Source organism: Phocoena sinus, chromosome 3 (genome assembly GCF_008692025.1).
Source record: "Phocoena sinus isolate mPhoSin1 chromosome 3, mPhoSin1.pri, whole genome shotgun sequence".
NCBI lineage: Eukaryota > Metazoa > Chordata > Mammalia > Artiodactyla > Phocoenidae > Phocoena > Phocoena sinus.
Genome location: NC_045765.1, coordinates 2,994,308 through 3,005,528, shown reverse-complemented (window position 1 = coordinate 3,005,528; position 11,221 = coordinate 2,994,308). Strand labels below are relative to the sequence as shown.

Genomic DNA, 11,221 nt, shown 5'->3' with positions numbered 1-11,221 from the left:
CAGGATGAGAAAACATAAAATTCTCTCTGTGTCCATTTGGGCCTCCTCCCTCCCTTCCATCTGCATTATACATGAACCAGACCTCCTCAAAGATGGAAACGCCTGCTCAGCCTTAAAGATCAATTTTTTTCTTGCTTCTGACACTCTCAATGTAACTTTTTAAAAGAATAGTGTTCTTTCCCAGCTTTGTAGAAGGTCATGATGACTTACTACTCGCTTTGTATGTGCTTACCTAGACTATGTGTCTTTGGTGAACTTTGTATAAAACGTCATTATGTCATTTTGATGTACAATCTTTTGTCTTGAAAACGTTATGTGACCGTGCCTTCAACTTTAACAGGTGGAACAGTCCTCAGAGCTTCTGAGAGTCTGTCTCCTGGGTTATAATCCTTAGTTTGGCTCGAATTAAATTCTTTTGTCTTCTTAACTTGATTGTTAATTGAATTTTCATTGCCAACTACATAAAAATTCAAAACTTTAATTTGGCAAATGTCACCATACACAGGTAAAAGAATAAAATGAAACAATATTTTCAGCTTATATAGTAGGGAGGATGATATTTATAAAGAGTGGTTAAAATCAACAAGAAGATGACAATACTCTGATAAAATATGAAGCATCGGTTGGGGAATTTAGCTAATAAATATAGGAAAAGATATTCAGCCTCACTAATAATCCAGGAAAGTGCAATAAAATGACGGCATACCATTTTATTAGCAAAAGCTGTTTACGATTGCAAACCCTAGTGGTAAAGGGATAAGGTTTTTGGTAAATAGGTACAAGCATTTGAGAAAGCAATTTGGTAAAATGTATCATAGGGCCTTAAAATGATGAGTATGTACATATGCAAATGACTCAGCAATTGCATTTCTAGGCATTTATCCTACAGAAAATCAAAATGTGTTTTTTTAAAAACTTTTTATTGGTGTACAGTTGATTTACAATATTGTATTAGTTTCAGGTGTACAGCAAAGTGAATCAGTTATACATATATCCACTCTTAAGATTCTTTTCCATTATAGATTACAAGATACTGAGCAGACTTCCCTGTGCCATACAGTAGGTCCTTATTAGTATCTATTTCATACATAGTAGTGTGTCTATGTCAATCCCAATCTCTCAATTTATCCCTCCCCCCTTAGCCCCTGGTAACCATAAGTTTGTTTTCTACATCTGTGACTCTAGTTCTGTTTTGTAGATAAGTTCATTTGTACCCTTTTTTAAGATTCCACATATAAGTGATGTCATATGTTATTTGTCTTTCCAAAATGTGGTTTATACACTATTGGCCCAAGTGTGCAAAAATGCGTGTACAAGGATAGTCACTGTATCCCTCCCCTTCACTTGCAATGAATTTCCAGTCTTCAGTTCTAATTCCCTCCTACGAGTGCACCGCTCATGAAGTGACTGCTTAAGCATGCAGATCTGATGATGCAATTGTTTAAAATTGATCCTATGTGCTTCTGGGTAGCATTCACACTCTTTAGCCTATAGCAGGAGATGCATTTTATCTACTTGAAATCCTCCAAGCTTGAAATGCTCCCGGCTCATTCCCTCCCCTGTGCCCTGGCACATGTTCTTCTCTGACTCGAGTCTCCCTCTCTGTTCATAAGGGTGTCACTAGAAAACAGATGGCACCCTTCAAGAGAGTGATGGAAGAACGTTCCCTGAAAAGACTATGTGCAAGTACGTGGATACAGTTAAAGAAAGCCAACAAAGGATTCTGTGGCATTCTGCAGTGGGCAAGAGTGGGAGCGGTTACTACCTTTGACCTGAAGGGGAAAAAGGGACTAAATCATGGAACCCAGCAAGAGCTCAACATGACAGCAGCTGAAGCTTTCACTAGACCAAGAGCCATGGCCAAACCATGACCCAGCATGGAGGGAGACAGGAAGACATATCTCTTAATTATTTCCCCTCCCTGCCGATCTTGTGCTGCCGCTCCCGGTTGGTCAAAGCCAACTGGAAGTCAGGAGGCAAATGACCTTGGTTGGTGTGATCCGTAGAAGTCAGTTTCCCACGGTAGAGGGTGGGGCAGAAACACGTGTACGGTAGGTCTGGTGGAGCAAAAGTTTTCTACTTGGCTTCAAAAACTCAGCTCAAACTACATCTCCTTTGGGAATCGTTCCCAGATCTTTGAAGACTGTCATGTTCAAGTTTCTTGTGCAAGCTTCTTCTCATCCAGCCTTTTGCACGGTGGTGAAAGAATTTGTGTATTTGCCATGCTTCATTCATTAGACTATAGTTGTTGAAAGAGGAGATTTTGAATTCTATAGACTCAGAATGAATTCTGCACTCTGCCGCTTACCAAGGCTTTGCTTTTAGACGTACTTCCAATTCTTCGAGTAAAATGCTGGTCATGATAGGACTCACCCCATGGGGCTGTTGTGAGGACTAGACAGCAAAAGTTTCTTTAAAATAGCTCACGTGACTGAGGAGATTCTCAGTGAGTGAAAGCGTATTGTATACGTTATACTGGCGGCTGGGCATAAATTTGGGATTAACCTTCCTGTGTTTGGAGAAAGTCAAATCTTACAAAGCAAGTTTGACTGGAAAGCTCCCCATGTGGGTAAGTGGTGCAATCAACACAGCAGACAGGCTTCCCCTCCTGAGGGGTTTTCATGAACCCAGGACCACAGCCCTAGCTGCACACAGAGTGGGGAATCAGAACAAGAGAAGTTCTGACAATAAAAATGTCTTATTAGCAGCAGGATCACAAGGAGAATGATAGTGGCTCTTAATCTTTGCATTTAGAATGATATTTCATTGAGTTCAAAGTACTTTCTAATTTCCGTTTTTGTTTTTTTTTTTTGCGGTACACGGGCCTCTCACTGTTGTGGCCTCTCCCGTTGCGGAGCACAGGCTCCGGACGCGCAGGCTCAGCGGCCATGGCTCACGGGCCCAGCCGCTCCGCAACATGTGGGATCTTCCTTGGACCGAGGCACGAACCCGTGTCCGCTGCATCGGCAGGCAGACTCTCAACCACTGCGCCACCAGGGAAGCCCCACTGCTATGATTTTTGATTAAGCAAGGCTGAGAGCTGAGGACCATTGGTCAGCAGCATTCCCAGCTGCAGGAGGAATAGGTCCTTCAGTCCTCAAGGAGGAATCTGAGCAGCATATCTTCCGTGTCATGAAATAAGACTAAGACTTTTAATTGAGGTTTTTTTTTTTTCTTTTTGCGGTACGCGGGCCTCTCACCGCTGCGGCCTCTCCCGTCGCGGAGCACAGGCTCCGGACGCGCAGGCTCAGCGGCCATGGCTCACGGGCCCAGCCGCTCCGCGGCACGCGGGATCCTCCCAGACCGGGGCACGAACCCGCGTTCCCCGCATCGGCAGGCGGACTCCCAACCACTGCGCCACCAGGGAAGCCCTAACTGAGGTATTTATACCAGTAAAGTCAGTCTGAAAAAGCTGGGTTGGAAAATTGTTCAACACATCGTCTTAGACCATTGGGGATGCTCTAACAATTACCATGGACTGGGTGGCTTAACCACCAATTTGCTTTTCACAGTTCTGGAGGCTGGAAGTCTGAGGTCAGGGTGCCACCATGGTCAAGTTCTGATGAGGAACCTCCTCCAGGTTTCAAACAGCTGACTTCTCCTGTGTCCTCACGTGGTGGAAGGGAAGAGGGAGATTTCTGGGGTCCCTTTATAAAGGCGTTAATCTCACTAGTGAGGGCTCTACCCTCATGACCTAATCGCCTCCCAAAGGCCCTGCCTCCTAACTTATCACATTGGGGATTTGATTTCAACTTACAAATGTTGTGCGGTCACAGACATTCAATCTGTCACACACATCATGTTTATTATTGAGTTGGCTTGGGCCATATGTCACACAAATTCATACAAACATCAGAGTCTTCTAACCTGATGTTTATTCTATCTAAACCAAAGCTTGAAACAAGTAAAATGTAACTTTAGAGAAAGGATCCTAATCCATTTTGCCCAAGAACCTGTTGATCATACGGCAAAGTCACAATCAGAACGTTTATAATTATATAGCACATAAATACCATCAAGTGCTAGTGGTCATCAGTTGTAACGGAGGAAGCATTGTCAACTTCTCTGCACTTTCTGGGGACTTCATTTCTTCTCTAACATAAAACATGCTGTAGGGACTTCCCTGGTGGCGCAGTGGTTAAGAATCCGCCTGCCAAAGCAGGGGACATGGGTTCGAGCCCTGGTCTGGGAAGACCCCACATGCTGCAGAGCAACTAAGCCCGTGCACCACAACTACGGAGCCTGCACTCTAGAGCCGGCTAGCCACAACTACTGAAGCCTGCGCGCTCTAGGGCCCGTACTCTGCAACAAGAGAAGCCATCGCAACGAAGAGTAGCCCCCGCTCACTGCAACTAGAGAAAGCCCGCGCGCAGCAACGAAGAACCAATGCAGCCAAATAAAACAATAAAAACATGCTGTAGAGGGGAGGACTTGGGATATTGCAGAGACAGCATCATATAGAGAGAAAAAGAGTGAGAGAAGTAGTATCAGGGAAGAGAGATAACACATTATGGCTTGGTCCAATAGTAACAATAATAATAATTTAAATACATAAAAATATTTATATAATTTATTAATAAATAGCTATTGCTTTATCAGTGGATGATAACATTTACTATATTATATAATATATAATTTAATTATATATTATATTGTTTTAAGAATATATTACCAACCTATACTATATTAATTATGGTAGTTTTATTATTTAACAGAATATTATTAACGTAAATCAATGTATTAATATTACTAATAAATACACATTATCATTAAAACAATTTTACTAGGTATATAATGGACTATACACTTATTAATGTGTTAATAAATAATACTGGTTATTATTATTGTTTTATTGGCAAAGCTATGTTTTGGGCGTGGCGCTGAATATACCGTATTTCCTCCCTTATTTAAGAAAAGGCCGCTCATGTGTTGTAGTTTTTCTTAGGACAGGGCCGAAAGTAAGCTCATCACACGAGACGAATTGTGCCGAAACACAGCAGTAGAAGGCTGCCGCTGGCTCAGGCAAAACAGCGCCGTCTGTCCTGCTATGGTAGCCTTTATTTAAGCATTATCTATGTTTACATTTTAAGACTTGTTTTCTTAACATTCCAGAAGTGCCAAAGCAGCAACATATGCTTTTATTGATTATACAAGCAATAATGGGCTTTCTTGAAAACATGCCGTGCTTCGTCCTTGAGCGCAAAAGCAGCACAAGGACATTGCCTTGTGTTCCCACCATTCTGATTATACTGAAGTAGCACAAGGACATTGCCTTGTGTTCCCACCATTCTGATTATACTGAGGACATCTCATGGATCAGTGCCCCAAGCACTCAATGCTTATTCGCAGGTCCCCGGTTTGTCGGGGGCGCTCAAAGCAATCAGGACTGTTTGCAGTTCTGGCTTATTCGCCGTCCCCCAGTTTGCTGGGGGTGGGGGGAGCTCATGGGTCACGTCTCCTTTCCATGTCCTCAGTTATTCCACTACACTCAGGTGCCTGAACTTCTCAGGGAGCGCGCGTGTGCGCCTGGGACCGGAGGAAGTGCTCAGCTGCAGGAGGCATCTCAGTCCTGCGGAGACACCGCCCGCCCTCGGAGAGCGCTGTGACTCAACTCGCTGCCCCCGGAGGGACGGGGACCCTGGGTCGCGCCCGGAGCCTTCTGGGACTTGTAGTTCACGGCCTCGTGGCGCGCAGGCGCACTGCCGGGTCCGTCCTGGGCGCGCGTCCGGGGGCGGCGGCAGCGGAGTGAGTTAACTGGGGCGCCAACGGGGGGCGCGGGCGGATGGGGTACTGACGGGTATCCGGGACGCGCTGCACCGAAGGCCTCCGCCGCGGTGGGACCCGGCGGCGGCGGAGCGCTCCCCCACACCTGGGGCCGCAGCACCCGGGCAGCGTTTGTCCGGGCCGCGCAGCCGCGCTGGGATGCGGACCCCGAGCCTGGCCCCCGCTCCTGTGCGGGTAGTTAGGCGGGCGGGGGTTTGGACGGGGTCTGGGGCGGGGTCCCGGGCGGGAGGGGTGGCCTGGGGTGTTCGCCTTGGGTTTGCTCCACCCGTCACTCTGCAGGCGGCAAAAGAGAGGCAGAGAGGTCGAGCAGCTTGCCCGAGGCCGCCCAGCACCCAGAATGGCAAAGTCCGAGCCCTACCCTGTGGAAGTGCCCCTGGATGACAGGTCCATGGGGCAAACTGTCGTGAAGTAAACGGAGTTTCCAGAGGCCGGTCGTTACAGGGAAACGAGGTAAACCGAACGCCCGGAATCCAGGGTGTAGACTTATTGGGCACTTGGGCTAACCCAGGGGTCCTCACCTGGGGTGGTTCTGCCCCCCGGCGGACACGGGGCGGTGTCTGGGGACATCTGTGGTTATCATGACTGGGGGGTCTCCTGACATTGAGTGGGTGGGGGCCTGGGATGCTGCTCAACACCCTACAGCGCCCAGGATGGACCCTCAGAGAACAATCCAGACCCAGGTCGCCCGTGCCAAGGGGTCTTACACCTTAGCACTGTGATTCTAGTGATAAGGTATCAAGAGTCCACTCCATTGATTCCTGACACACCTGCTCAGGAATGAGCTGACCATTCTGCCAGTGTCCCAGCAACAAGCTCACCGACCTCTCCCCTTCCCTGGGGTTGATTGCACTTTTCCCTGCCAGGAAGTCCTCATCAGCCCTTTCTTGTGGAGAAAGGATGAGTTTCAGTGGTTTGAAAACTGAAAGGGAAGACCCTGAACCAGGTGCCACAGGCCTGGGTGAATGAGGGTCCAACGGGATCACTGACATCAACCACGAGGGAGGGAGGGTCCTGCGAACCACCCAAGGGTGGGAGAGGATTGGTCTGGAAGACCTAGAAAAGGACGGGGGTCCTGGACCCATTGCCATCAGCTACAATTTAAAGTCCCAAGAGCAGAGAGATCAGGGTGTCACAGGGCTCTGCTCCCTCTGAAGGCTCCAGGGGAGGGTCCTTCCTGCCTCTTCCAGCCTCTGGTGGTGGCCGTCATGCATCAGTCCAGTCTCTGCCTCTGTAGTCACATGGTCTTCTCCCTGGGTGTCTGTCTTTCTTTTAAGGACACCAGTCATATATCGCATTAGGACACTCTCTGCCCCAGTATGACCTCATCTTAACTAATTACATCTGCAAGCAGCCTGTTTGCAAATAAGTTCCAGTAGTAATAGGGTCAGGACTGGAACGTATCTTTTAGGGGACGTGATTCAGCGTGTGACAGTCTTAGCAGCAGATGTTCCCCCTGGGTAAAGTATTCTGTGTCCTCGAGGTGCATCTGGTGCAGTTTGGGGGCATGGCTCGGCGCAGCATTGTGCGCCCACAGTTCCCAGCACCCACGTGGAATGAGTCAGAGCCAGCTCTCGGGAAGAGAATTTGCCTCAAATCCCCTCTGGTCCCTTGGAAGCTTAGCAAAAGCCGCCGTCATTTTTAGATTTTTAAACTTTTCTATTTTATCTCGATTTTATTTCGAGAAGCTGACTGCACATCACGTTTTCCTTGATACTTTTCATAATTCCAGGTCCTTGCTGGAGGTAACCGTGATATCGTTTGGTGTCTATCCTTGCTGGCTTTTTGCTGTATATTTACACGTGTGTGTGTGTGTGTGTGTGTGTATAGTTAGATTATGTCTAACTCTGGAGCATTCCATCACCCCAAAAAGAAACCCCGTCCCCATCAACAGTCATTCCCCTCCCCCTCCCCAGCCCCTGACAACCAGGAACCCACTCTCTGTGTCTGTGGATTGGCTTGTTCTGGACATTTCCCATTGATGGAATCACACACTGTGTGTCCTTCTGGGTCTGGCTTCTCTCACAGAGCGTCGTGTTCTCAAGGTCCATCCACATTGTAGCGAGTGTCAGGGCTTCTCTCCTTATGGCCGAATAATCTTTCATTGTGTGGATGTGCCTTATGGGGATTATCCATTCCTCACTTGATGGACATTTGGGTTGTTTCCACCTTTCACCTGTTGTGGGTTATGCTGCTGTGAACGTGGGTGTACAGGTTTTTGTGTGGATATGTTTTTTTTTTCTTTTCTTTTGAGTAGATACCTAGGAGTGGAACTGGGTCTTATGGCAACTCTAACCATTTGAGGAACTGCCAGACTGTTTTTCACAGTGGCTGCACCATTTTACATTCTCACTAGCAATGGGTGAGGGTGCCCTTGGCAACACTCATTATTGTCTGTCTTTTGGGGCTTTTTGTTGTTGTTGTTTTAGACAAAGGGGTAATGTGCTATTAAAATTTTATTATAGTGCAGTTTTACTTCTCTGTGCGTGAGCTCTTTACATTTTCTTATTAACACTTCTCTTATTTATTTATTTATTTTTATTGGAGTCTAGTTGCTTTATTTGTCTGTCTTTTTTTTTTTTTTTTTTTTTGCGGTACGCGGGCCTCTCACTGTTGTGGCCTCTCCCGTTGCGGAGCACAGGCTCAGCGGCCATGGCTCATGGGCCCAGCCGCTCCGCGGCATGTGGGATCCTCCCGGACCGGGGCACGAACCCGTGTCCCCTACATCGGCAGGTGGACTCTCAACCACTGCGCCACCAGGGAAGCCCTTGTCTGTCTTTTTGATCCTAACCATCCTGTTGGGGAGATGAGGTGCTATCTCAATGTGAGTTTGATTTGCATTTCCGTGATGGCTGGTGACCATGAGCATCTTTTCATGTGCTTATTAGCCATTTGTATGTCGTCTTTAGAGAAGTGTCAATTCTTTTTTTTTTGTTTTTGGTCTCGCCCTAAGGCTTGTGGGATCCTAGTTCCCTAACCAGGGATCAAACTCAGGCCCTCGCAGTTAGAGCACGGAGTCCTAACCACTGGACCACCAGGGAATTCCCTTCTTTTTTTTTTTTTGGAAGTGTCTATTGCCAGGGTGGTACGGAGAGTTCCCATGTACCTTCACACAGCTTCCCCTTGGGCAGTGTTCTTAGCCTTTTAAAAAAATTATCACCCCCTTTTTAGGCATTTTTTCCCTAATCAACGTTTCCCATGAAATTCTTTTTTTTGGGGGGGGAGACTACTATTTTTTAAAACTTTAAATTTTAAACATATTACGGACTCATAAGAAGTTGCAAAGACAGGGCAGAGTCCCATGTAGCCACCGCCCAGCTGCCCCCTCGGTGGCAGCTCATATAACTATAGAAACAGAGGGCAGGGGTTTTCGCTGAAGTCACTTAGCAGGGTTTTTGCCAAAACTGTACAATGCAGAGACAAACTCGGGAGCCCAAAGGTCGAAGCCTAGTTGGGACGAGGGATCAGAGGGGCCTAACGTTTGGTCAAGGACAGAGTCCTGTCACTGTGGAGAATTCCAGAATCAGCACAGCCCAGATCCACCTGGAGCTCTCCCACTGGAAGGCAGGGGGTCCCCTGGGTATGTGGGGAGCTCAGAATTCCCCGCAGGCGTTCAGGGCCACGTGCTCCTGTTTCTCATAAGGCGGGGCAGGCCCATCTAGATCCTTCCTGCTACAGCATGGAGCAGTTTGGGCAGTTTGGCCTAAGAAAGGAGGGCGGGGAGGGATTCGTCTGTGGGGAGGGAGAGGTGAATCTGATTAATGCAGAGCCTGGGGATGGGGGTTCTGAACTGAGCCTTCCAAAACGTGGGCCTGGGAGGTCCTACTGGTTTGAATTGTGTCCCGCGCCCCCAAATTCACGTCCACCCAGAAACTCAGAATGTGACCTTTTTTGGAAACAGTCTTTGTAGATGTCATTAGTTAAGATGAGGTCATCCTGGAGTGGGGTGGGGGTGGGGTCCCTAAGCCAGTGGCTGGTGTCCTTATAAGAAGAGGAGAGAGATGCACAGAGACAGAGAGAAGGGGAGGCAGAGACTGGAGTGATGGGGCCACAAGTCAAGGATGCCTGGAGCCCCCAGAAGATGGAAGAGGCAGGAAGGACCCTGCCCTGGAGCCTTCAGAGGGGGCACGGCTCTGCCACACCTGCATCTCAGGCTTCCGGCCTCCAGAACTGAGAGAAAATAAATTTCTGAGGTTTTAAGCCCCCTAGTGTGTGGTCATTTGTTACAGCTGCCCTGGGATGCTTATACAGAGCGCTTCACAGTAGAACTTGTGTGCTTCCAAGACCTTCTGTATCTTCATCCAGAAAATGGAGCCATTAAGGCCCCTGACCTGTCCTGGCTTCCATGACCATCCTCTGTGGCAGGGGTCATCTCAAGTGGTGGAGGGGATTCTGGGGTCTGGGGACAGGCTGGGTCTGGTCTTCACTCTGCCTTTCCTCTCCTGCAGCCCTTCCTGCCCGGGAAGCTGCTTTTGCCCAGGAGGGTGGAGAGGATGGCTGCTGGGTGCCTGCTCCCCTGGCCCCAGTGGGGTTTCCTCTTCCCCCGAAAGGCACCCAGTATGTCCAGAGGGAACACACCTGTCAGAAGCGGAGTGCCCTTGCTTTGTGGGAAAGGTGGGAGAATTCACCATGAGTGTCTAGGTCCAGGCACTCAGGCTCCTCCTAAGTGTAGGGAGAGGTGCACTGTATCCCCAGAGGAGGGCTGTGCTTCCTTCCCAGGGCCTGGAACGTCTCTGTACCACCTGAAGACCCTGCAGTTTCCCCCATAGGGCAGGGAGGGCCCCCCCCCCCGGCAAGGTGCCGTCCTCTTAAAACATTTATATTTTTAAAAATTGTGGTGAAATACACATAACATTAAATTTATCATCTTAACCATTTTTCCTCTTTCAAAAAAATTTTTATTGTGGTTAAATACATATAAAGTTTACCATTTTAACCATTTTTAAGTGCACAGCTCAGTGGCTTTAAGTACATTCACACTGTCGTGCAGCCATCCCCACCATCCTTCTCCAGAACTTTCTCATCCTCCCAAACTGAAACTCTGTCCCCATGAAACACCCAGCCCCTCCCCCAGCCCCTGGCCCCCACCATCTACTTCCTGTCTCTGTGGATGTGACTCCTCTAGGGACCTCTTGTGAGTTGGAATCAGACAGTATTTGTCCTTCTGTGTCTGGCTTATTTCACTGAGCATAATTATTCTCCACATCAGAAAAACAGGGCTGATCCACAGTTTGGTTTCAGGTCCCCTAGGGAAACAAGCCCTTTCTCGTGGACATTTGTAAGTCTCCCAGATGGTCCCCGCAGCATCCGTGAGATTCTCATAGTTAGAAACCTTGGTCAGGTGTCCTGGATCTGCTTTGGTCCTTGAGTCGAAGTCCTGGTTTTTGCGCCTGGACCCGCTCTCAGGTCAGCCTGACTGAAACAGCCCACACGGACACGG

General features: G+C 48.2%; 1 long non-coding RNA gene across 1 annotated transcript; it reads left to right on the top strand.

The window, feature by feature from the left end:
- The first annotated feature begins 5,678 nt into the window (after window positions 1-5,678).
- On the top strand, window positions 5,679-10,623 carry LOC116750471. Its single transcript, XR_004349032.1, has 3 exons — window positions 5,679-5,745; window positions 6,064-6,234; window positions 10,230-10,623. It is a non-coding gene; the product is annotated as an uncharacterized LOC116750471 (long non-coding RNA).
- The last annotated feature ends 598 nt before the right edge of the window (window positions 10,624-11,221 follow it).